Genomic DNA, 25,046 nt, shown 5'->3' on the forward strand with positions numbered 1-25,046 from the left:
GTTTAAAATCAACAACAAAACTCAAAGAGCTTTTTTAAAAAAATAAATCTTTAACATAAGCTCATTTCTTAGTGGTTAGCCCTTTTGAAAAAAATAAACTGTTGGACAAAATGTGCAACCATTAGTGCATTCCAAATTAAATGGATTACGGTGAAATTACGATTTTACTATATCTTAAAAATGAGGTGTCTCTTTTATCATATACCCAAAGTTACAGAAATATTGTGTTGAACGATAAATAAATAATTCTTCATATAATGGTATCCTCACACAAGTTTCTTCCTCTCTGGTCATGTTTCCTTGTCTACAAAAGCAAGGTAGTAACTACCTTCCAGGATTACTTTAAGGGTTAAATAATAGTATCTAACTCAACTCAACTGTGACAGCATTCAGACAGCAGGCACGTGATCTGGGAGGAAGCAGCCACGCAGAAAGAAGGTCCTGAGGAATGTGCTAAACTGAATGAACTGGTAAAATCTGAACAGGAGCAAATGGAGTATGTTTCTCTCGTACCATACACCTAATCCAGTAAGAGCAGCATTCTGATTTTGACAGACCTTTAAAATCTTAAGGCTGGCATAGGACTGCTCAAGTTTCAATTTTCAATATATTTTTTCTTTTGTATATGAAGGTAAATAATAGTAATCTTGGTTAATGATGCATGTCTTCTTTATTCAAAAACCCTTAGCAGCCAAATACACCATCTTCACTAGTTCTCCCTTAACTGGAAAATCACATCACCTATTATCTAAGTCTTTGGAGAATAAAAGGAAATACTTTTCAGAGTCAATCAGGGCACTTAACGTAAGGAAAACAGGCCTAAACTGGCACTGTCCCGCAGAAACCAGATGGTAGGACCACTCTATCACCACCCCAGCAGAGCTGCGCTCTGCAAATAGAGGCCTCTCTCAATTATTATCCGCCCACCTCCCCCATCACACCAACTGTCCAATCTTTAATCTTCCCAAGTCACCCAAGTCACGGAATAATCACTTACTTCCAAACTGATCTCAAGGTTTGTCCTAACTCAAAGATTCCACTCTAGAAATCATATTCTTGCCAGTCTCCAAAAACATCTTCCTCATTATTTACTGTATGTTTTCATACGAGCGACCCATGCTATTCTCAGATATTCTCCTAAAAATGTTGCTGGTGTAGCTCAATGAACTATGATAGCAACAGGAGATCTGTAAGTTAAGTCATTCATGATATAAAACCTAAAGAAAAGTAATAAGTTTTAAAATATCACAGTATGCAACATAAGCTACCCCCCAACAATGTGTTAATGTTTGTTATTTTAATCCTGATATTGTACGCCTCTTAATCTTGCTTATAAACTACAAGAGGGGGAAGAGACTGAAGAGAATACATGAGGGAAAAGAAAGCAAATCAAAACACAGGCAAAACGACTTTACTGAAGGCTGTTATCAAGAACCACAAAATCACAGATGAAAATGAATTAAACTGCTGACTTCTTAGTGTCATGAGAATTACTTTACAATATATATTTGTAAAACTCATGTCTTAAGATATATGAACAAGCACATTTACTTTATTAAGTAACTTTAATTATATATTTGAGGGATCTCCATAAAAAAGTACAGATGGAGTAAAGATTCCTACCCTGATCAGACAAAAACAAAAAAAGCCAAAGAACCTACACTAAAATTTAAGATGTGAATTTGTCCCTCATTTCTTAAATAAATAGTTTTCTGATAAATCACTCTAGAAGTCTCTAGAGTACCAAAGCCAGTATGGAGATATATCATAAGCAAAGAAACATTTGATAAAAAATGTGGCACTCTAGAACACACAATATATAAGCAATAAATGGACAGCAAGATGTCCTATTATACCAGATAAATGCTTTCAATATCTACAAAATAGGAAGAATCACCATAACACCCCTACATAAAATGAATTACTGCTCTCAAGAACCAATTTGTCAAGTTTCTTAATTGGCTAATAAGCTCTAAACACATGCAATAAAAATAAATATCCTAATGTTTTATTTTTCAAAAAAATAACATACTTTAAATAGTCGCTTAAGTAGAGTTCTACAAAAAAAGGACATTTCCTATAAAATAAAACTGTCATCAAAATTAAATTTAAAAATTACACATGGAATAAAATAACACAGATTACATGTCACGTTGACATTTTGAACACAAATATGTACTTTCTTACCCCCAACCAAAATCCAACTAAAACCATAACTAGGAGATATTTTTGAAAGGACCTTCCTATACTCTAGGAAAAAGATATATTTTAAAAAGTAAAGTGTCCATCAACGGTATGGTGGCAAAAGAAAACTAGAAAACAATGTGCTGAAGCTCAGGGCTCAATAAAAACAAGATGGCAACAAAGGATTTAAAAATAGATACAGCTTTCCTTATAAAGTTCCCCATTCATTAAAGAAACTCTACCTCACTGTGTTAATAATAATAACAGTACAGCACCATTCGAAAAACCTTGTGAGTCACCCCAAAACCTTCAGCCCATCCATAGAACTGCCTATTACTGTTGACCCAGGAAAATCCTTCACATCATTAACAACAACAAAAAAGACCCAACATCTATACAAAGCAAATGTAAGAAAGAAAGAAAAAACAAAGTCAGAATCAAATTTTTCAGGTGATACATATATGCCCCCCAAAAAACCCATAAAGCAGAGGAGACTGTAACACAACCACTCCAACATTAAATATAGCATATAATAAGAGAAACAGATGTTAGTTATAAAAGATTCAGGAAAAATAAACTTTTAACAAATAAAATTAAGAAAGGATCAGAGAAAGTACCTAATAGAAAGAAGAGGCAGAAAATGAGCATCCAACCTGAGACTTAGAAGAAAAAACAATGTTACAATCATAATCTAAGAACACTTTTGGAACTAAAAGAATATCCATGTAGGAAGGGCCCACTGTATGTGGAGAAATGGATTAACCAGAGTCAACTCATATGTACGCTGATGAAGTTAATGCACATAAGTGATAAAGGAAGAACAATGATCAAGTCCCCAGCAAAGAAAGTCAGGTTGGCATGAGTCTTCTAAACTACAAGATATGTATCAAAACAATGGCTTTAATTTTCCTTAAGGAGCTCAATGTGAGTAGAAGGGGAATATTCACAATGGTACATCTACTCAAGCTATCCTTCAGGTACCAAAAGTAAAGGAAACAAAAGTGAGAGAAGTACTAATTTATCTTAGACTCCAACAAGTAAAGCACATTAAGCGAAAATAAAAGAATGTTTTAACAAGCGAATAGAGAAGAAAATGCAATATAATTAACCAAAGAACAAAGTAGAAAAAAAATGAATTGGACAAAGAAAAAAACAGAATAAGATGGGAGATTTAAAGCCAAATATAACTGTAATCAATAAATACAAATAGATTAAATAATACAACTAAAATAAAAACATTAGCAGATTGAAGAAAAGCAAGTATAGGTGACTTTCAAAACGGACATATTAAATATAAAACCTAAGAAAGATTTAAAGTAAAAAAAAAGGAAAAGATACATAAGGACTAACAAAAAGAAAGATGGTGAATTTACTTCAGTATCAGACAAAGCATACTTCAAAGTAGGAAACATTTCTAGAAACAGATATTTCATGATGATAAGGCCACTCCAAAAAGAATAAGGCAATTCTGAATTTGCATATTTTTAATAATAGAGCCTCAAAATATATAAAGCAGAAGCTGACAGAACTTGAAGTTAAACAGACAAATACACTATCAGGATTTGTCTGTAAGCTCTCTCAGTAATTGATAAAATAAGGAAGTTTATGGGGGTGGGAGGAGAGAGGTGAAGATACAGAAGGTTTGAACAAGTAGTTACATTTCACCTACTTAACTGTATCCTGAAACTGTGTAATATTCATTTTTAACAATTTTATTTATAATACTTCCTGAAATAAACCCTGTGATGGGCCATAAAATTAATCTCAACACATTTCAAAGACGAATGGTTACTAAAATAATGTTCTCCAACTACAGTGGAATTAAGCCAGAAAGAAATGAACAAAAGGCAACTAGAAAAGTCTCCAAATGTTTAAAAACTAAGTAGTATATTTCAATATAACCCATGGAAAAGATGACCTCACAACGAATATTTTAAAATTTTAACTGAATGAAAACTAAAATATGGCACATCAAAAGTGTGTAGTTTATAGCTAAAGCACAGTAAAGGGGAAATTTACAGCATTAAATATACTATGCATATATTACATATACTATACATTAAATTAGAAAAGAATAAAATCTAAAATAAATGATCTAAGCATCCATCTCAAGTAGTTAGAAGACAGAAAATTACACTTGAAGGTAAAGGGAAAGAAATTTTTTTTAAAAAAGCAAAACTTAATGAATCAAAAGACTAAGAAAGAAAAAGCAGATGAACCCTTGAGAGAAATTACAAGGAAAAAGAGAGAAATCACAGATAAAATAATAAATAATCAATACTGTCATTAAATGACCTTTGGCATAGGGGTTAAAGGCTATGTGAATGGCCCTCCCACCATGAACAGCTAGAAAAGCAGACAAAATGTATGAAACAACTATTCCAGATATTAGACAAAGGCAGAACAGAACTGTGATTATTTCAAGAAAAGGGAAATAAGGGAACCCTAGAAATCTTCAAGCTTACTGCCTTGATGAAGTTTACAAGTCACAGAGAAAGGAAAGGAGAGGGAGCCCAAACAGAACCTGGCAGACTTGCTGAGTTAGTAAAAAGACAGACCTTCAAGGAGGCCAAGGTGGCGAGAATTTGCAAGGCATTAGACCAAAGAAAAGAAAGTTGGACAGAGAGAGGGATCCCGAAATCTGCAGTGGGCTTCCCTACATCATCTGACAAGTTCCAAACTATAAATATGTATGTGAGGTGAAATTCCACAGGACCAGAGGAAAATACACTGGAAAACAACAGAAATCATGCGCATCATACAGGAGAAATAGTGTTCCCCTAGCCAGAGTGGACGTACCCTGTATGTAAGACATTATATAGGATGTTGGAACTGAATTAAGAGTAAAGTAAAGGCACTCCAGACCCATTCTAACAGAGCTTAAAAGCAAGCCATAGTGTAGGCAAAATACTACCTGAAGATGTTAGATTGTGGCTACATGAAACGTTTGTTAGACTATTCCTTGTTTTAATGGACGCTTAAAATTTTCCATTCAGAGGCTAAAAAAAATTACTTCAAATTTCATGTATAAGTCTGTTACCTGAAACTCACCATAAAAATCAATGGTTTTAAATCTAATTCACATAAGCTAATTGACAGAAAGTACCTAAAAACCCTACACTGAAAGAGTAACTCAAATACACCCAACAACAATAATATTTCTTTAGTGAAAACACATGCTTTGAACTTTAACTAAGATGAATTAAGGGGGTTAATATTCTTCAACTTTGCTTACTAACTAACCCTCCATTTGCCTTAGAGAAATCTGTCTTGATCAGTACAGTTGCCCATGTTCTAAACTACAGAACCAAGGTCAATTGTGGCCTTACTGAGGACAGAGGATCAAGGTGCTATAGATCAAGTACTTGTAAACAGGACTATTTATATTACATATTCTTGACATACTAATTCCCTATACTGCTCTGCTGAAATATTTCTTACCGAATTTCCAGATTCATTCACCTGGACCCATAACTCACATCTGAGTTATCAAAGTTCAAAGCTGGTAAATAAAAATCAAAACCAATCTCTCATCTATCTCATGATAGTTAATACTCTGAAATACGTATACGTAATAATATGCTTGCTTAGTATATGTCTTATTTAGCAATATTACAGGGCATTACATTTGACCCTATTATTACTAAAGATCTTCTTTCAGAGTATTAGCTATATTCCTCTATTTCTCTTCTAATTCTCTGGAGTATTTAAACATATAATTATTATTGTAATCTCCTTTCAGTGTTTGGGGGAACTTTTTTTCTTGCTTTGAGATGAGGCAGGGTTGGGGTGTTTTTTGGTTTGGTTTTTGCTTTAAGTAAAATGAACTCTGAAAAGTTCAGAGGTCACGGAGCCAGCGTGTGATAGAGCTGAAATTTGAACCCAGGTTTGTCCACATCCTTTCAATTAGAACACACTCCCATAAGATCTGATTGCAGTATCATTTTCAAATAAAACCTATAAAACAGAAAATAAATATCTATAGACTCATTTCTGAAATATTATCAAAAGATTTAACTTCACCCTGTTAACGCTAGATCCAGACAACAAAATATCTTGGAATTCTCATCATGTCAATATTAAAAAATTCCCAATCATCATCTCCAGTCCCCCATTTTAAAAAATATTATAGGTACAATTGGAAAGAGGAAAAAAAGCAAAAGAGAAATGCAGAATGCCAGTGCCTCCCCCCTAAAAAGGCATATAACCCACCCACTATGCCAAAGGTTAAGTCATTTAGTCAAGTTCAAAGATCTTCAAAGACTTCTTAGATCCAGATAAGCCCATATGTTACCAAAATTCTGCGAAAAAGCCATTACTTTCCAATTTGCTTCTCATGTTCAAGATACAGAACACACAGATGCTTGGCATCACTCATCAGTCTTCCTAAATTTTCACACCAGATAATCAAGATCCTCCAATAACTTTCCTATCTAAAAATCGCAGAAATGTCTTTATTCCATTAGTGCCTGGCTCACTTGTTAAATCTGAAAGTAACCATAAAAGACGATTCAGTTACTGTACAATAAGTGTTAATTTGCTAATTTCTTCACAGGTAATCAATTAAAATGTAAAATATTGGATAAAATTAGTTGCACTAAATTTAACAGCTGCTCCATAAGCATAATTAGTTTCACAAGGGCCATATGTATTCTGAACAGAGACATAGTTGAAACAAACAGACAGATTTTAAGCAAGTTCGAGCAAAATCTGCATTTAATTAGCAGGTGGGCACTACAACTGCATAACGTTTTTATACATTTATATTTATGAAGTGACAGAAGATCTGAAGGCTTTTTAAAATGGCGTTTATTGTTTGAATGGGAACTGTTTTGCTGCATGCTAAAGTGATTTAAATCCTTATAGCTCTGCTTTGAAAAAAATCATAAATGGTGAAAGAAAACATGTGGAAAACTGTAAAACTAGAAAGAATTTGCGACAAAAAACAGATACACATACCATAACTAAAAGGAAACTACACTTAATTAAATGTACACTACATCTGGAATATCAGCCTAATAAAATGTGAAACTATTAATTTTCATTGTTCTAAAGGAAATGAGGTCAGTGTCATTTAATAATTCCTCCAATTACATTGGACTAACTCATTGGACTAAATGTTCTGGATACCATCTAATCTTAAAATGCTATATACTTTACAATATCCTTAAGTTAAAAATTTTAAATAAAGGCATTTAAAATACAAAAAGGTAAAAGAATAAAATCAGCAAATGAAATCCTTTAGCAGCTGATAGCTACTGGCACTACATCTTAAACCTTACAACTTTTGGATGAGATTTTCATGAATGCCCCTAAGTATGAGCTCACACTTGTTCATTCTTATTAGCACAAAAATCATCACTTTAAATACAGAAGTGGAATATATAATTTTAAAAATTAAAATGGTTTTTACCAGGCCAATAATTTCACTCGCAGGTTATATTTATTATTTTTAATTTTTAAATACGTAAAGAATAAGTTGGGTTTTTCAAAGGCAAAATGTTTTAAGATGTCCTTAATTAACAGAGCAATAATATTTGTAAGAGAAATTGATAATTTTCCCCAAAAAATAGAACAATGAAGCAAATTCTTGCTATGTCTGTATGATTACCAACCAAGTGAACTGGTACCTTACATTTTACTATTTATTCACCTATGTAAATACTGTATAGGTATCAATGACACTAAACTTAAATTTTTCTGTAAATAATAAGGTCCAAATTAAATGACTAACCATAAATTTTGATTCTGACCTCCTGTTTTTGGAAATAAAGAACATCAACTTAACATACTTTCTAATTTGTAAAACTTAATTTAAATCTATACATAAGATTTTTTAATTCCATGGACTCCTTGCATGAAAAAACTTTTTAAACAAATATGATTATAAAATCAAACTCTGATGACTTGTTTTACAACCATTAATATTGTTTTATAACCATTAATAATAATTACTTCATATCTAAAAATAAGAGATAAAATACAGATCACTAAAGTGTTCCTTTAAAAGTCTACTTTCTTAATTCATAATATATAAAAACTAAAAGCAATAAAATTATTATAAAGCTAGAAGAACAACTTAAGACACTAAACATTCTAAAGTTATTTACTAAAAACGTTTTTTAAATAATTAGTTTTTAAAAGCCTCAAGTAACTTGCTGCAAGATTTAATTCAACGTAACTAACTTATATGGACAGACTGATAGTTTACAAATCAGATTGCGTTGTTGCCTTTAAGTAAGATTTCCAATTCCCTGGTTTTTGCTACTCCTCCAAATCTGTGAACAAGTGCTAAAGTGCTTATGTCAGTGTTTTAAGTGTCCAAAGAAAGGGTTTAATGGTAATAAAAGAATCAGAGAAAACTAGAAGCCTGGGGCATAAAACTTATCTCAACAGTCACCATACTTTATAAATGAAAAACAGAATCAGGTACATCCAGAATTATTGTGTAGCATAGTGTAGAGTATTGTATTGAGTTGTATGTGCAAGTACCAGAGAGAATACTGGAAATGAAGGCATATGTTAGTTTATTTCATGATTTGGTGTGAGTAATTTAAAAATAATCCCAATGTGGTTTTCTCCTCCCATATATCATATAACAGGAAGCAGAGTAGATTTTAAAAAGAGACAGAATCTATGTCTTTAAGGTCTTGTTCCAAAATACAAGAAGAAATAAAGGCAAGGTAAAACTGTCTAAGAACATCTTGAATAGTTAATTGAAAATTCAAAAATCATACTTTTTCCTGTCTTTCCCCCTGGATCTTTACCCAGCACGTTGCCAGAGTGATTAGAAGGTATTCCAAACTCAAGTTCAAGAGACAGTATAAATAATTGATTGTACACTATCGGAAACAGCATTAGCAAGTAAAGAAAAGTAAAAGTAGGATCCCTCCTCAAAGGCACCTACAGTGTGTGGATCTTTACAACATTAAAATCAAAAAAGAAATATTTAGGCTCATATTCAAACTTATGAATTACCATTTCACTTTTTTTATATAACTTCATTTTTTCTCAAAAGTCCTCCATAAAATGAATGGCTTCTATATGTAATTATATCTATTTTAAGCTGATATTTTCCTTTTTAGGACAAGCAAAAACATAACTTCCTAACTAAATCAATACTACAATGAATACCCATAAATTCACTACAAGATAAATTTACCCAAGTAATACAAAGGCACTTCTTTTTTTAAGCCATGATTCATTTCCCTTTTCACTACTGATTAAGGGGAAAAAAGGTTACATATTTTAAAAAATAACTTTGCAACCATCATTTTATTTTAACTTGGTGCTGAAAAAATGAGTATTAAAACCCAGTTTATTCTCTTGAAAATAACATCATAAAAACCACTTTTATCCTCTTCAAAATATTTTTAAATATTCAAATTATCACCCAGTGCTTTCCTTGTAGATACTTAAATAGAAAGTAAGTTACTTTCTCATTAAACTACTTACATTTATCTGGATTAATACAAAGTGCACAACTGGAAGCAGTGACAACTGACAAGCTGATATAAAAGCAGAATACAAAATGAACTTAAAAATTAGACATTGGAAACTATCAAATCAGCACAGTTTGGGACCATGTAGCCTACTCTTCAAATAGTACATAATAGCATTACAATACAGCTCAACATACACCATAAATGATCATCATAAAAGTCTTAGGTCATTAGCAAAAACAGAATATGACTAGATTTAAACTTCCAATAAAAAACTAAAAGCTGAAATACCTACCCTCAAGAGAGAAATAATAATATTTCAACATATTATATCAGAAAAAACTTTCTAATTATTATGTGAACCATTCTTTCCTTGATCATAAAACAATCTTGAGCAAAAGAAGCTTTAAAATAAAAAAGGATTAAAAAATCTCTCAAGGTTATATTCTATCAATGCTTAGCCTACCACATTAACTCTGTGAGTCTGAGGAATCCTAAGACTGCCTTAAATATTCATTTAGGGTCTCTGTAAGCCTGAGTTCAGAATACCAAGAAAAAAAAGTCTGTCATGAGGGATTTAAAACAAAGTCTGTAATCTCAGGCTTCCTAACAAGCTAATAAGGAAACCCCAGGTGGGGAGTTTTCCCACCACCCTAAGAAAAGGTATTTAAAAAATTAGCTTATGTTTATTAAGTGTTAGTTATATGTCTGACATCATGAACTTTATAAATAATTCGTGATTAACTTACAAAATTCAGATGACAGCAATATACACCAGATACCTCACTTCTATGCCCTTTGCACTGGCTCTTCCCACTGTGTTAACACTGATCCCCACACATCCCAGACTCCCTCACCTCCTTCAGTTCTCTGCCCAAATATCATCTTTCTAAGCTCTACCATTTCTACTCTGTTAAGTACTGAAACCTGACTCTCCCCTAACCTTGTTCCCAGTGCCCTCACCTCCTCTTCCCAGTGCCCCATACCTTATTCTATATTTTTTCCAAAATACTCTTTCTCACGTTCCCAGATGACAGAAATTTCTCTCATGTATCCAGCATTCTGACTCTAAGTCTGTCTATATTTTGAAATTCCAAGGAGAATTCTTTTTTTAAATTCTTATTATGCCACATTTGCCAAATTCATTTTGCTCTTGTTTCCTCAAAGCACCAAATAACATCCAACACTCCTCAACACAGTTTGAGAAAAGCATTTCATAAACTTTCAGGACCTGAAATGTTTTTGCTGACCATCTAGCTCAATGATTCTCAACTGTGACCACTCATTAGTCATCTGAGGAGATTTTTAAAATATACAGTAATCCTACTTCTGGGAGTATATCTGAAGAAACCTGAATCACGAATTCAAAAGAGTATATGCACCCCTATGTTCACTGCAGCATTATATACAACAGCCAAGATCTGGAAACAGCCCAAGTGCCCATCAGTAGATGAGTGGGTAAAAAAAGGAACACTACTCAGCCGTAAAAAAGAAGGAAATTTTACCTTTTGCAACAGCACTGATGGACCTGTAGAATATTGTGCTCCGTGAAATAAGCCAATCAGAGAAAGAGAAGTACCATATGATCTCACTCATATGTGGAATCTAATGGACAAAATAGACTGACAAACAAAACAGAAACAGAGGCATGGACACATGAAACAGTCTGACAGCTGTCGGTTTGCGGGGAAGTTGGGTGAAAGATGGTGAAGGGATTAAGCAAAAAACTATATATCTCTACCTCTATGATATAGATAAGATACACATACACAGACACCGACACAGACAAAGGTGTGGGAATAGCCAGCGAGCAAGAGAGAGTAGGGATAGGTGGAGGTGGGCACAAAGGGGATAAAGGGGACAGAAAAAGACTTTGCTGAGTCATGGACAAACAATGCAGTGTGCAGATGATGTTTTGTTGAGCTGTACACTTGAAACCTGTGTGGTTTGTCACCACCAAAAATTCAATAAAAATTTAATAAAAATTAAAATAGGGCAAAAAATGAAGTTTCATCTACACAGGACAAGAAACACTAGAAGAGCACGTGTATAAATTCTCCTATGCCCTACATACGAGGAAAGGCTCTGTGACTGTGACCAAACTCCCAGGGGCAAAACTGCCGAAGTTGACTTCAAGTGGAAGAAAATATTAGCAAATTTATCACAAATAAAGAGCTAATACGCCAATTAAAAACCAAGCAACAGGAAAAAAAGCACAACAAAATGAAATATTGCTGTCAAGAAATATATAAAACATAAGGGTATAGAAAACTGATAGTATAAGGATAGCAAAAGATCTACCAGGCAAACTCTAACCAAAATATTCATACTAGACTAGACTAGAAAAACTAGATTTTAAGACCAAAAGCATTTACTAAAGCAGAAGACAGAAATTTTAATAAAAAAAGTTCAAGAGAATTACAATTCTGTATTTTGTAGGCATACAGAAAAATACAGCCTCAACTATATTATTATAACGCAAGGAGAAATCTTACAGCTCTCAGTAGCTGAGAACAAGCAAACTTATCAGTGGGGCAATAGCATATCTGAACAAGATTAAGAAATTTAAGCCAATCAGTGTATACATAACATTTCTACCAATAACAGAAAATACAAGGTCTGGAAGAAATAACTCCTACTTCAGTGAGGTTTGTAGGGAAATAATATGGATGTAATAATTTTTAGTTTTAGTTTGAACATTTCACCTAAGATGTTAAACGATGTACTTGAGTGTGGTATTGTTATGTTACAGAATTACATATTTATGATTTTGTAATAAAGGAGGGGTGTTATTTGTGCCAGACCCTGTACATACATTCTTCTAAAATACATACACATTTACAAAAATTGGCCATATGATATATCACAAGCAGTCTCAACAAATGTTAAAGGATTAAAAGTGTCCAAATGACCAAAATAAAATTATGTCAGAAAACAATAACAGAAAGATAAAACTGGAAGAAAAACAAAAAGCCTTATAACTGGAAATTTCAAAACACACTTCTAAACAACCCATGGTCAAAGAAGATACCAAAAAGCAGATCAGAAAATACGCTTAATTGAATGATAATAAAATACATGAAATTTATGGGATGCAAACTCATGTTTGCAGCAAGTCAAATTCATGTTTAAACACTGCAATCTGTGACAACATGGATGCATTTTTTAACTTTATTTTTATTGTTGTCACTATTACAGATGTCCCCATTTTTCCCCTTTTGCCCACCTCCCCCCAGTCCCCCCACCTCCCTTTCCCTCTGGCCATTACCACGCTATTGTCTGTGTCTATGGATTATACACATATGTTCTGTAGCTAATTCTCTCCATGGATCTTAAGAGTAGTATTCTAAGAGAAATTAAGTCAGCCGAAAAAGGACAAGAGTTGTATGGTTTCATTCACATGTGGGATATAAAACAAAAAACGACAAATGAACAAAATACAAATTGATAAATATAGATAATAAAATGGTGGGTGCCAGAGGGGAAGGGGATGGGAAGAGGATAAAGAGGGTAAAGGGCTTCAAATACATGTTGAGGGAAGAAGACTAGGCTTTGGGTGGTAGGTACACGATAGAGTATACAAGTGTTTTATAAGCTTATACATATGAAATTTATATACTCTTAATAACCAATGTTACCCCCAGTAAACTTAATTTTAATAAAAGATTTCTACTTTAAAAAGTTGCATTTAAAAAAAATATATAGCCTTAAATGGCTATATTAGGGGAAGACTAAAAAAACCAATGATTAAAACATCCATTTCAAAAATACGTTGAAAAACGAACAGCAAATTAATTCCAAAGAAGAAAGGAAGAAAATAATAATTTAGACTAAAATTAATTTTAGAAAATAAACAAGAGAAAGGTCAGTGAAACAAAATGTTAATAGTATAAAAAGTTTTTTATTGAATTTATTGGAGTGACACTGGTTAATAAAATTATGTAGGCTTCAGGTGTATAATTCTATAATACACCATCTGTATATTGTACGGTATGTCCACCACCCCAAGTCAAGTCTCCTTCCATCATCATTTATCCCTGAATCTTTAGTGACACTGATCAAAAAAATAAGAGAGTGTCAAATAACTACTATCAGTAATGGAAAAGGGATTATCACAACAGAGTCTGTGATATCAAACATATAAGAAGGTGTTAGAAATAACTTCCTGTTAATACATTTGGAAAATTAAATAAATGAACAGCATGAGGACTTCCAGTCAAGGAGGGAGGCCTGGTAAACACTGCTCACCTCCTCACACAACCACATCAAAAATCACAACTCAACTACAAAAGAACTATCACCCAGAATCCTCAGAAAATCGAGCTGTGTGGGAGTCCGACAAACAAAGAATCAAAGAAGTCACATTCATTCAGATGGGCAGGAAGGGTGGAGATGTGGAGACATGGAACGGGTGGTCCCACATCCACGTGTGGTGGATAAAAATTGGGAGAAAGGCCTCAGGAACAAGGGATCCCAGCCCCACACCAAACCATCCAGCCCAGGGTTCCAGTGCCAGGAAGATAAGTTCCCCGTAACATCTGGCTATAAAAACCAGTAGAGTTGGGGCTACAGAACAAACTGCAGGATTCTCAGGAGTCTCCTCTTAAAGGGCCCACAATGGACTTAGGTTATATGCAGACTCACTCTCCCTCGGGGCTTCAGCACTGGGGAAGCAGCTGAAAGGGCACCAGTGGCTGATAGGGAGAAACTAAAGTGGCATCAGGGCAAGTGCCTGGGGATAGTTTTCTTCCCGATAAAACTCCAGAGGCCAGGCAGTGGCATTGTGCCCTTCCTGAGCCCTCCGCCACACAGAGCCACAGAGCGGCAACACCACACTAGAGACTCCATCAACCTGGTTCACACAGGTTGCCCTGTGATTGCCCTGGTGATTACTTAAGACTCCACCGCATCCATCTTATCAGTTTGCTTTTCTACAACAAGCCTTGCCATTGAGAGAGGGAGTCAAAGCACCTCTACTACCTAAAACATAGAAACAAACACAGGGAAGGTGCCAAAATGAGGAGACAAAGAACCATGGCCCAATGAAAAAACAACATAAAACTCCCGAAAAAGAACTAAACAAAATGAAGATAAGCAATCTATCTGATTCAGAGTTCAAACCACTGGTTATTAGGATGTTCAGGGAACTCATTAAGTACTTCAACATCATAAAAAGGCCCAGGAGGAAATGAAGGTTACACAAAATGAAATAAAGAAAAAGTTACAGGGAACCAACAGTAAAGTGGATGAAGCCAGGAATCAAATCAATGGTTTGGAACATAAGGAAGAAAAAAACATTCAATCAGAATAGCAAGAAGAAAAAATAATCAAAAAGAAAAAGAACCCAAGTATAGGCTAAGGAGCCTCTGGAACAACTTCAATATTCCAACATATGAATCACAGGGGTGCTGAAAGAAGAAGAGGAAAGCAAGAAATTGATAAATTATTTGAAATAGTAATCAAAGAAAACTTCCCTAATTTGGTGATGGAAACAGACATACAAGTCCAGGAAGCAAATAGAGTTCTAACAAGATGGATGCAAAGAGGACCTCACTAAGACACATCATAATTAAAATGTCAAAGGTGAAAAATTAAGAGAGAATCTAAAAGCAATAAAAGAAAAACAGATAGTTACCTACAAAGGAACTGCTGTAAGACTGTCAGCTGATTTTTCAAAACAGATTTTGCAGGCAAAAAGGGACTGGTAAGAATATTCAAGGTGATGAAAAACAAGGACCTACAACCTAGATTACACTATCCAGGAAAGCTATCATTAAAATTCAAGAGCAGATAAAGTGCTTCCCAGACAACGGAAAATTAAAGAAGTTCATCATCACCAAGCCATTACTGTATGAAATGTTAAAAGGACTTATTTTTAAAAAAGAAGATCAAAAGTATGAACATTAACATGGCAAAAAATTCACACAACTATCAACAGTTGATCTAAAAAATAAACTAAGCAAACAAGCAGAACAGAAGAAGAATCATAGATATGGAATCATTTGGGGGGTTAAAAGTTAAGAGGTAGAAGGGGAAGAATGGGAGAAAAGGTTCAGGGATTAAGAAGTACAAATTGGGTGGATGAGCTCAGGCCTGCGAACCACACAATCACGGTTCGATTCCCAGTCAGGGCACATGCCTGGGTTGCAGGCCAGTTCCCAGCAGGGGAGTCATGAGAGGCAACCATACATTGATATTTCTCTCCTTCCCTTCCTCTCTAAGGATAAATAAATAAAATCTTAAAAAAAAAAGAAGTACAAATTGGTAGGTGCAGGGGGATGTTCAGAACACTATAGGAAGGAATAGCCAAAGAACTTATTATATGACCCATGGACAAGAACTAAGAGGGGAGGGTATTGCTGCAGGCAATGGGGGATACAGGTTGGAGGGGGCAAAGGGGGAAAATTGGGACAACTATAATAGCATAATCAATGAAATATATTTTAAGAAATAAATGCACAAACTCCTAACACACAAAAATAGAAAATCTGGTATCAATTCTCTCCTTATTAATATGGAGATAAAATCCCAATGAAAGTCTCAGTATACATTTTTCTAGCAATAGATGATTCGAAGAATTATATGGTTATAATTGGCCAAAATTGTCCAAAAATGCTCTTAGAGAAAAAGAACTAGGTAGAAGACATATTTCATATCAAGCCTTGATTTAATGGAGACAGTGCAGTATTGATGTAAGGGTAAACAGATCAATGGAGGAGTACAGAGAATTCACAAAACCCATGCATATATAAGCACTTGATTAGAACAATAGTCCTAGTAAGCAGTGAAAAAGGGAAAAGTCTTTTCAATAAGTAGTACTGGGTCAACTGGATGACCATTAAACATAATAAAAAACTTCGCACCATACATTCCAGACTTACATGTTAAAGGTAAAACACTAAAATTATTAAGAGATTTTCTACATAGTGTTGGGGTCAGCAACAATTTTTTAAAAGACAATGTAATGAAATATGGGATAACACATACATACATATGTACATACATACATACATACATACAACTAACCACAAAGGAAAGGATATATGTAAATGAGGAAGCCCTGAACATCAAAAGACACCATTATACTCTTTTGCGGCCATTGCAGAGGTGCCAATGGTCAAAATGAAGTTCAATGCCTTTGTGACTTCTGACCAGAGCAAGAACTGTAAAAGGCATTTCAATGCACCTTCCCAATTTTGCAGGAAGGCTGTGCCTTCTCTTTCTGAAGAGCTGAGACAGAAGTACAATGTTCAATCCATGCCCATCTGACAGGATGATGAAGTTCAGGTTGTGCGAGGACATTACAAAGGGCAGCAAATTGGCAAAGCAGTCCAGGTTTACAGGAAGAAATATGTCACCTACTTTGAACAAGTGCAATGGGAGAAAGCTAACGGTACAGCTGTTCATGTGGGCACTCACCCCAGCAGGCAGTCATCACTAGACTAAAGCTAGAAAAAGACTGTAAAAGGATCCTTAAATGTAAAAAACAAACAAACAAAAAAAATCACCAAGTAAAAAATGAAAAGGGCAAATACAAGGAAGAAACAATTGAGAAGATGCATGTATAAAGTCATCTTATATACAACTTTTATTAAAAACTTGAAATGAAAAAGACACCATTATAAGATTATAAAGACAAAGCATAGAGTGGAAGAAGAGACTTGAAATACATATTTGAAAAGGGCTAATAAGTAGAATGCATTTTTAAAAAACCTTAAAACTGCTAGAAACTGACTTCCTAATACAAAAATTACACGAGGGATCTAAACAGGTACTTCATAAAGGAGAATATAAATGCATGAAAATGTGCTCAAATTTATTAGCCAAAGGAAAATAAAATTAAAACACAATGAGATACTACTGCATAACTACCAAAACTGTTAAGTTAAAATAACTGATTATATCAAATACTGGTAGGATATGGGGCACAGGGAACACTCCCATACATGCCTAGTAGGAATTTAAATGAGTACAGAGCTCATTTAGGAAAAGGTTTGGGATTAAGATGAACATACACTTATTCTATAACCCAGCAATTTCATTCCTGGGGGATGCACACAGGCAAAAAAGACAATGTAGAAAAATGTTTTTAGTCCAATTCTTTATAATACCAAAAATGGAAACAACCCAGCTGCCCATCATGAGTAAAGCAGGTAAATAAATTGTGGCATATTACGAAATAATATATAATAATGTTACACAAAACAACATAAATGAACCTCATAATCAATGCTGAGCAAAAAGAAGGCACACATAAGAGATTATACATTGTATGAGATCATTTATACAAAGTTCAAACACAAGCAAAACTAATCTATGGATTTACAAGTCAATACAGTGACTGTCTCTGACTATCATCTGTGTATCTGAAGAATTAAGAGAGTGATTGTGAGAAAGTACGAGCAAGTATTCATTATCTGATACGAATAAAAAGCTTTAAGTAAACATGTAAGTTTCATCTATCTTACTGGTTTGAGATTCATCTTTCTGGAATATTTTCCTACATACTAGATTCAGTTTAATTTTGAAAGCTCAACTAACCAAACATTAAAACAATCCTTCATTAAGCACCTATCAAAATGCCAAGCATTAAGATTAGTCTTGAAATGGCTACAATGGCAATTCTGAGATAAAACATACTATCTCATGCTCCTTGCAGCTTCAGTAACTTTAACGAGACATTTTACGTATTCTAAGATTTGGCCATATCACTTGCCCACAATTCAATGACTTTTTAGTAAATTTACTAAGTTGTGCAACTGCAACCATAAATCAGTTTTAGAATGTTTTTACCACCCCAAAATATCCCTCAGACTCATTTATTATTAATCTCTTCCCCATCTTAGGCAATTACAAATCAGTTTTCTGTCTTTATAGATTTGCCTTTGGCAGACATTTCATATTAAATGGAATCATATATATATGACCTGTTGTATCTGGTTTCTTTCACTTAGCATAATGCTTCTGAGGTCCATCCAAGTCATAGCACATATGAGTAGCTTGTACCTTTTTATTGCTGAATATTCCACTGCATGGACACACCACATTTTTATCCATTCATCAGTTGGTGGGCATCTGGGTTGTCTCCACCTTTACACTATTATAAATAATGCTGCCAAAACATTACCGTCCATGTCTTTGTATGGATAAATGTTTTCATTTCTCTTAGGACAATCCCTGAAAGTGGAACTTGCTGAATCATATAGTAAATTTATGTTAACTTTCTTGGTTAACTCTTTTTGTGTGTGTGAAGGTATATTTTAATTAAATGGAATAAAATCGCATTACTTTCCTCATTCAATGATTCTTTGTGGAAATTCCACCAGAGCTTCTAGTACAGCTCTAGATAATTCTTTTTAATGACTTTATACGCTACATTGTGTGGCTATGTCATCAGTTACCAGTCTTCCCCTAACAATAGACATCCACTTTCAGGTTGGTTTGTTGCTTGTCCACATGGCTTTTTTATGTTTGGTATGGGTGTTTTTACTTATATCAACCAAATCGGCATGAGTGAGATTATAGAGTATCTATGTCTTTTGAAATTTTAATAAATATTGCCACATTACTTTCTAAAAAGGCTGTAACATAGGGAATAAGAAGCATAAATAGTAGGTACAAAATAGACAATGGGAGGTTAAGAATAGTATGAGAAATGCAGAAGCCAAAAAACTTATATGTATGACCCACGGATATGAACTAAGGTGGGGGGAAATGCTGGTGGAAGGTGGAGTACAAGATGGAGAAGAATGAAGGGGAGAAAAAGATGGGACAACTGTAATAGCAAAATCAAGAAAATATATTTAAAAAAATTAAAAGGCTGTAACAATTCTTATTTTCATCAGTGATGTAAAGGACTCCTTTGCCACATCTTTTCTCTACAAATTTTTTTGAAAAAATGTTTTGCCAGTATGATAGATATAAATTAATTATCCATTAACCATTTGTGAGGGGACAGACCCCTCAGAATAGTGTTTGTATTTTGTTTATTTTCCTTTTTGTATGTTCTTTCTTTTTTACTGTTGTTCAATTACAGATGTCCCAGTTTTTCCCCTGTTGCTCTCCCCTACCCTGCCCACCCCTGCTCCCTCAAGTATATATACATGCACATACACACATACATGCATAATAATGTAGATATATTTACATGTAAATGAGTAGCAAGCAAGCATGGTAGTCTGGAAAGCTTTAAGGAGAATACAAAACTTGAAGTTAACCTTGAGATGCCAGTTAAGATTTGAATACCAATAATAAATAACTGTGCCTTTTTAAAAATATTTTATTTATTTATTTTTAAAGAGAGGGGAAAGGAGATAAAAGGAGAAAGAAACATTAATGTGTGGTTGCCTCTCGTGCGCCCCCTACTGGGGACCTGGGCCACAACCAGGCATGTGCCTGACCAGGAACCAAAGCAGTGACCCTTTGTTTTGCAGGTTGGCACACAATCCACTGAGCCACCCCAGCCAGGGCAATAACTGTGCTTTTATTAAAAATAAATATCATGTTCTGGCTGGGGTAGCTCAGTTGGTTGGGCATCATCCTGCAGTCCAAAAGGTCATGGGTTCAATTCCCAGTCAGGACACATGCCTGGCTTGCAGTTTCAGTTCCTAACCAAGGTACATGTAAGAGGCAACCAATTGATGTTTCTCTCCCTCTCTTCCTCCCTCCCTTCCCCTCACTCTATAATCAATAAAAAACATTTAAAATAAATACCATTTCAAAATAACATTTAATGTGAAGCATGTACCTATTTTGTTAAAGCATCAGATTTTGCAGAGCTAAAAAATTCTTAAGTACTGAGTTATAACCAAATGATTCATATTATCCAGCTTGACCAATCATATATATTTAAATGTTAAGCTCAAAGCACTGAAATAATTAATAATAAATTTCAAACAAAGACTACTAATTATTTCTAACATTAAAAAATTAAACAGGTAAAAGATTCTCTGAATTAAAATGTGAATAAATACACAGTAACTTTTTAAACCTAGAGTGGTCAACTTAATCAACTATCAGGCTAATTCCCAGTAAGTCTAGAGGAGAGACATACTGCTAACATTACTTTTCCTTTAATGTCTTAACTCAATACATCATGGAAAGGTGTTTTTTTTTTTCCTTAAGGTTTGTCAAATTTTTTTAAATTTTTTAATTTATTTATCTTTAGAGGGGAAGGGAAGGAGAGAGGGAGAGAAATATCAATGTATGGTTGCCTCTTGTGGGTTCCCGGCTGGGAACTGGCCTGCAACCCAGGCATGTGCCCTGACTGGGAATCGAGCCACGATCCTCTGGTTCACAGGCCCGCACTCAATCCACTGAGCTACACCAGCCAGGGCCGGAAAGGTGGTTTTTAAAAAAGTTATCTTCATTATTGCAAACAAAAAAACCCACTTTTCCTCATTTCCTATTTTTCTCAGTTAAGCACAATAGGAAATACATTAATTAATATTTAAGTGTCAAAGTACAATACTCATGTATCAAAAACAAATACTTCATTCAACAGTAAAATGATGACAATTAAAACAATTCTCCCTCATGAGTTTCACCAATTTCATCAAGATATGCCTAAGCATGGTTTTCTTTCAGTTTATTCTGCTGGGAGTCACTGGGCTTCTTAATTCTAAAAGTGTTATGTCTTTCATCAAATTTCGAAAAATTTTAACTACTACTTCCTGAATATGTTTTCTACCAGATCCTCTTTTCCTTATTCTGAGACTATAATTATGCATATTAGAAATGTTGTTATTTCTTCCATATATTCTTGAGTTTTCACTCATTTTTAATGCTCATTTCTCATTATTCTACAGACTGAATTATATCCGTTTATATTAAACTTTAATGACTCTGTCATTTCCATTCTAACACTGAGTTTTTTCAGTAAGTTTTTTAAATTTAAGATACTGTATGTTCTGATTCTAAAATTTCCATTTGGTTCTCTTTTATACTACCTATTTCTCTGCTTAGAAGTTCCAGGTTTCGAGACTTCCGCCAAGATGGAGGCATAGGTGGAAACACTGTGCCTTCTCCCACAACCAAGTCTGAATACAACAAAGGTTTGGAGAACAGAACAAAGACACAGCCACAAAACAGAAAACTGAATTATACGGAAGTCCCACAACCACTAACCATTCAACGGGGACAGTAAGAGGGGCAGAGCCAGCAGCGGAGCAGAGTCGGGCAGAAAAGATCCCCAGACCCAGGCGCGCAGGTAGACCGGACCCAGTCAGGGTGTGGGGCAGACTGACCGCAGTCGCATATTCGTGCACAGGGAGACGGACCACGCAGGCCCCATGGGGCAAGCGCTGACGGTGGTGGCACACTCGTGTGCAGTGGGACGAAACGCGTGGGCCCAGTCACGGTGGCAGCTGCTGCACCTGTGGGGGCCGCGGCAGGAGACCGCAGACGGACGCCATTGCTCCTCGTTGACCCCGCCCCCACATACAGCGTCACAACGCTGTTGCCCTGCTCTGGTGAACACCTAGGGCTCTGATCCTGCTACGGAACAGGCACAGACAGCCCAAAAGATGGTGCAAAAAGAACTCAAAGTCCCAGAGCCGATTAACTCTAAGCGACTGAGAAATTGCCAGCCTCTCAGAAGCACAGTTCAGGACACTGTTTATCAGGATGCTCACAGAACTGGTTGATTATAGTCACAAATTAGAGGAACATATGAAGGCTAAACTAATTGAAATGAAGGGAGATGCACAGGAAACCAATAGTGATGGAAAGGAAACTGGGACTCAAATCAATGGAATGGACCAGAAGGAAGAACAAAACATCCCACCAGAAAGGAATGAAGAAATGAGAATTCAAAAAAATGAGGAGAGGCTTAGGAACCTCCAGGACATCTTTAAACGTTCCAACATCCGGATTATAGGGGTACCAGAAGGGGGAAAGAAACAGCCACGAGTGGAAAACGTATTTGAACAAATAATAAAGGAGAACTTCCCCAGTCTGGCAAAGGAAATAGACTTCCAGGAAATCCAGGAAGCTCAGAGAGTGCCAAAGAAGTTGGACCCAAGAAGGAACACACCAAGGCACATCATAATTACATTAGCCAAGACTAAAATGAAGGAGAGAATCCTAGAAGCAGCAAGGGATAAGGGGACAGTCACCTACAAAGGAGTACCCATCAGACTGTCAGCGGATTTCTCAAAAGAGACCTTACAGGCAAGAAGGGGCTGGAAAGAAGTATTCCAAGTCATGAAATCCAAAGACCTACAGCCAAGATTGCTTTATCCAGCAAAACTTTCATTTAGAATGGAAGGGCAGATAAAGTGCTTCTCAGATAAGGTCAAGTTCAAGGAGTTCATCATCACCAAGCCCTTATTATATGAAATGCTAAAGGGACTTATATAAGAAAAAGAAGAAAAATATTAATAGTGAAAGGACAGCAAACTCAAAGTTATTAACAACCACACCTAAAACATAAGCAAACCAAGAGGACAGCTAGATCAGGAGTGGAACCATAGAAATGAAGAACGCATGGAGGGTTAGCAACAGGGGAGTGGGAGGAGGAGAAGGGGGGAGAAGGCACAGAAAACAGCACAGACAGTAGGTAGAAAATAGACAGGGGGGAGGGCAAGAATAGTAGGGGAAATATAGAATCTAAAGAACTCGAGACACGTGGTTATAAACTAAGGGGGGGAGAATGGTGGGGGAGGAAGTGTGCAGGTGGAGGGGAATGAAGAGGGAGAATAGAACAACTGTAATAGTATAATCAATAAAATATATTTTTTTAAAAAAAGTTCCAGGTTTCTATTAATTTCAAAAGGGGTTACCTTTATCTTACATACATAGTTACAGTAGCTGTTTTAAAGTATTCATCTGACCTTAACTTCAACATCTAGTTCATTTTGAACTTGGCATCTGTTGGTTTTCTATTCCCTTAAACAATGGTCACATTTCTCTGATACTCTGTATGCTGAGTCCTTTTGGCTTGTATCCTGGACACTCTGAATATTATGCTGCAAGACTCTGGGTCCTGTTAAAATCCTCTGTAGAATGTAGATTTTGTTGTTTGTTTTAGCAGGCAACTAACCTGGTTAGGTTTAGATCAAAAGTTCTGCCTCCATTTGTGTGGGTTATGGTTCCAGTACCAGTTTGGCTTTCAGGGTTCTTGTAATACTGCTTTGAGCCTGTGTAGCTCAGAGGTGAGTCCAGGCCATGTGCCAGTAAAACGCAAGAATAAGAGAATCTTTCTCCAGTTCTCCCCTGACTGAGACTATCTCTACTCTCCAGCTCCCAGGAGCTCCTTTATCTCCTCCTCTGGCAGGAAAGGTGCGTTTTTCCTGGAGTTTTAGCTGCCTGTGTTGCCATCATGTAGTTCTACATGAACAGAATGTTTCCTGAGGTAAAAAAAGTACTGAGAGAAAAGACGAAGAAAACAATGAGACTCCACAGTCCACATCTGGGGCTGTCCTCAGGACAGAAGAGGAGAACCTGTATCTGCTTCTAGCCAGAAATAGGTGGTTTCTCTGGGAGTTTTTGCTGCCCCTGTCCACTCTGCAATTCTGCAAAGGAGACTTCCCCAGATCAAATATGAGACAATAAAGAGGGTATAAAAATGTGCATCACGACATATGAGTCACTCTTCAAGTTTTGACTATTCTCCCCAGTTTACCTATTATTTCCAAGCTGTGAAGTAGCTTTTCTTAGCATTTTGTCCAGAAGATTTAGTTGTAATCAGTATGAAAAATAGGCTTATGTTTGATAAGACTTTTACCTTATCATACTTGATAAACTGTAGGTCGTTCAAGCATCCTTTAAATCCAAAGGACTTAACATGTATAATTTCTTTTTTATGCCCTCATAAACTGTGCCATATAGATATACATAATAAAGTAAGGTAAAATTATTAAAATGAGAATAAGGAAGAACAAAGGAAAATAAAAATAAGACAGAATCAGGAAAAAGGTTAATACTCAAAATAGATGACAAGCACTTATATTTTCTAGAATTAGACCAAAAATCTGGCTTTGAGCTAACAGCTAACTCAAAAGAAGAAAGAATATAATGTTCATAGAATAAAAACCAACCAGGTTATGAAATCAAATACAACTATCCCTGACCCTGAGATCACTCTTAAAATAAACCCTCTAATGAATTTCACAGGGCAATTTACAATAACTTCACTAAATATAGTCCACACATCAAAAGACCATCAGTAAAATCAATTCTACAGAAGGTAAATATGATGAGTCTAGCTATAAGACCTAGGCTTAAATAAGGAATAGACTTTAAACTAAAAATGAATTAGATACACTACATATCCTTCAAGCATTGCTTCATGGCATTATTCTCCTTGGCAAAGCTTTCGGAAGGCTCTGCATAGCAGTGAGTTTGAGTTTAGACCCCCTGACAAGTACTTAGTGGGCAACTATTTCATGGGGCTACTGTAGGTACAGAGACCTGTACTGT

The 25,046-nt window shown here is 35.3% G+C and overlaps 1 protein-coding gene and 1 pseudogene across 3 annotated transcripts in view; one reads left to right on the top strand and one right to left on the bottom strand.

Annotated features, from left to right (window-relative positions):
• RSRC1 (arginine and serine rich coiled-coil 1) overlaps positions 1–25,046 on the bottom strand; it is a 322,201-nt gene that overhangs the window by 242,854 nt on the left and 54,301 nt on the right. The window lies entirely within an intron of this gene.
• On the top strand, positions 16,720–17,194 carry LOC118987489 (60S ribosomal protein L26-like; annotated as a pseudogene).

This window comes from Sturnira hondurensis, unplaced genomic scaffold (genome assembly GCF_014824575.4).
Source record: "Sturnira hondurensis isolate 20B ecotype Veracruz unplaced genomic scaffold, ASM1482457v3 Scaffold0005279, whole genome shotgun sequence".
Taxonomy (NCBI): Eukaryota; Metazoa; Chordata; class Mammalia; order Chiroptera; family Phyllostomidae; genus Sturnira; species Sturnira hondurensis.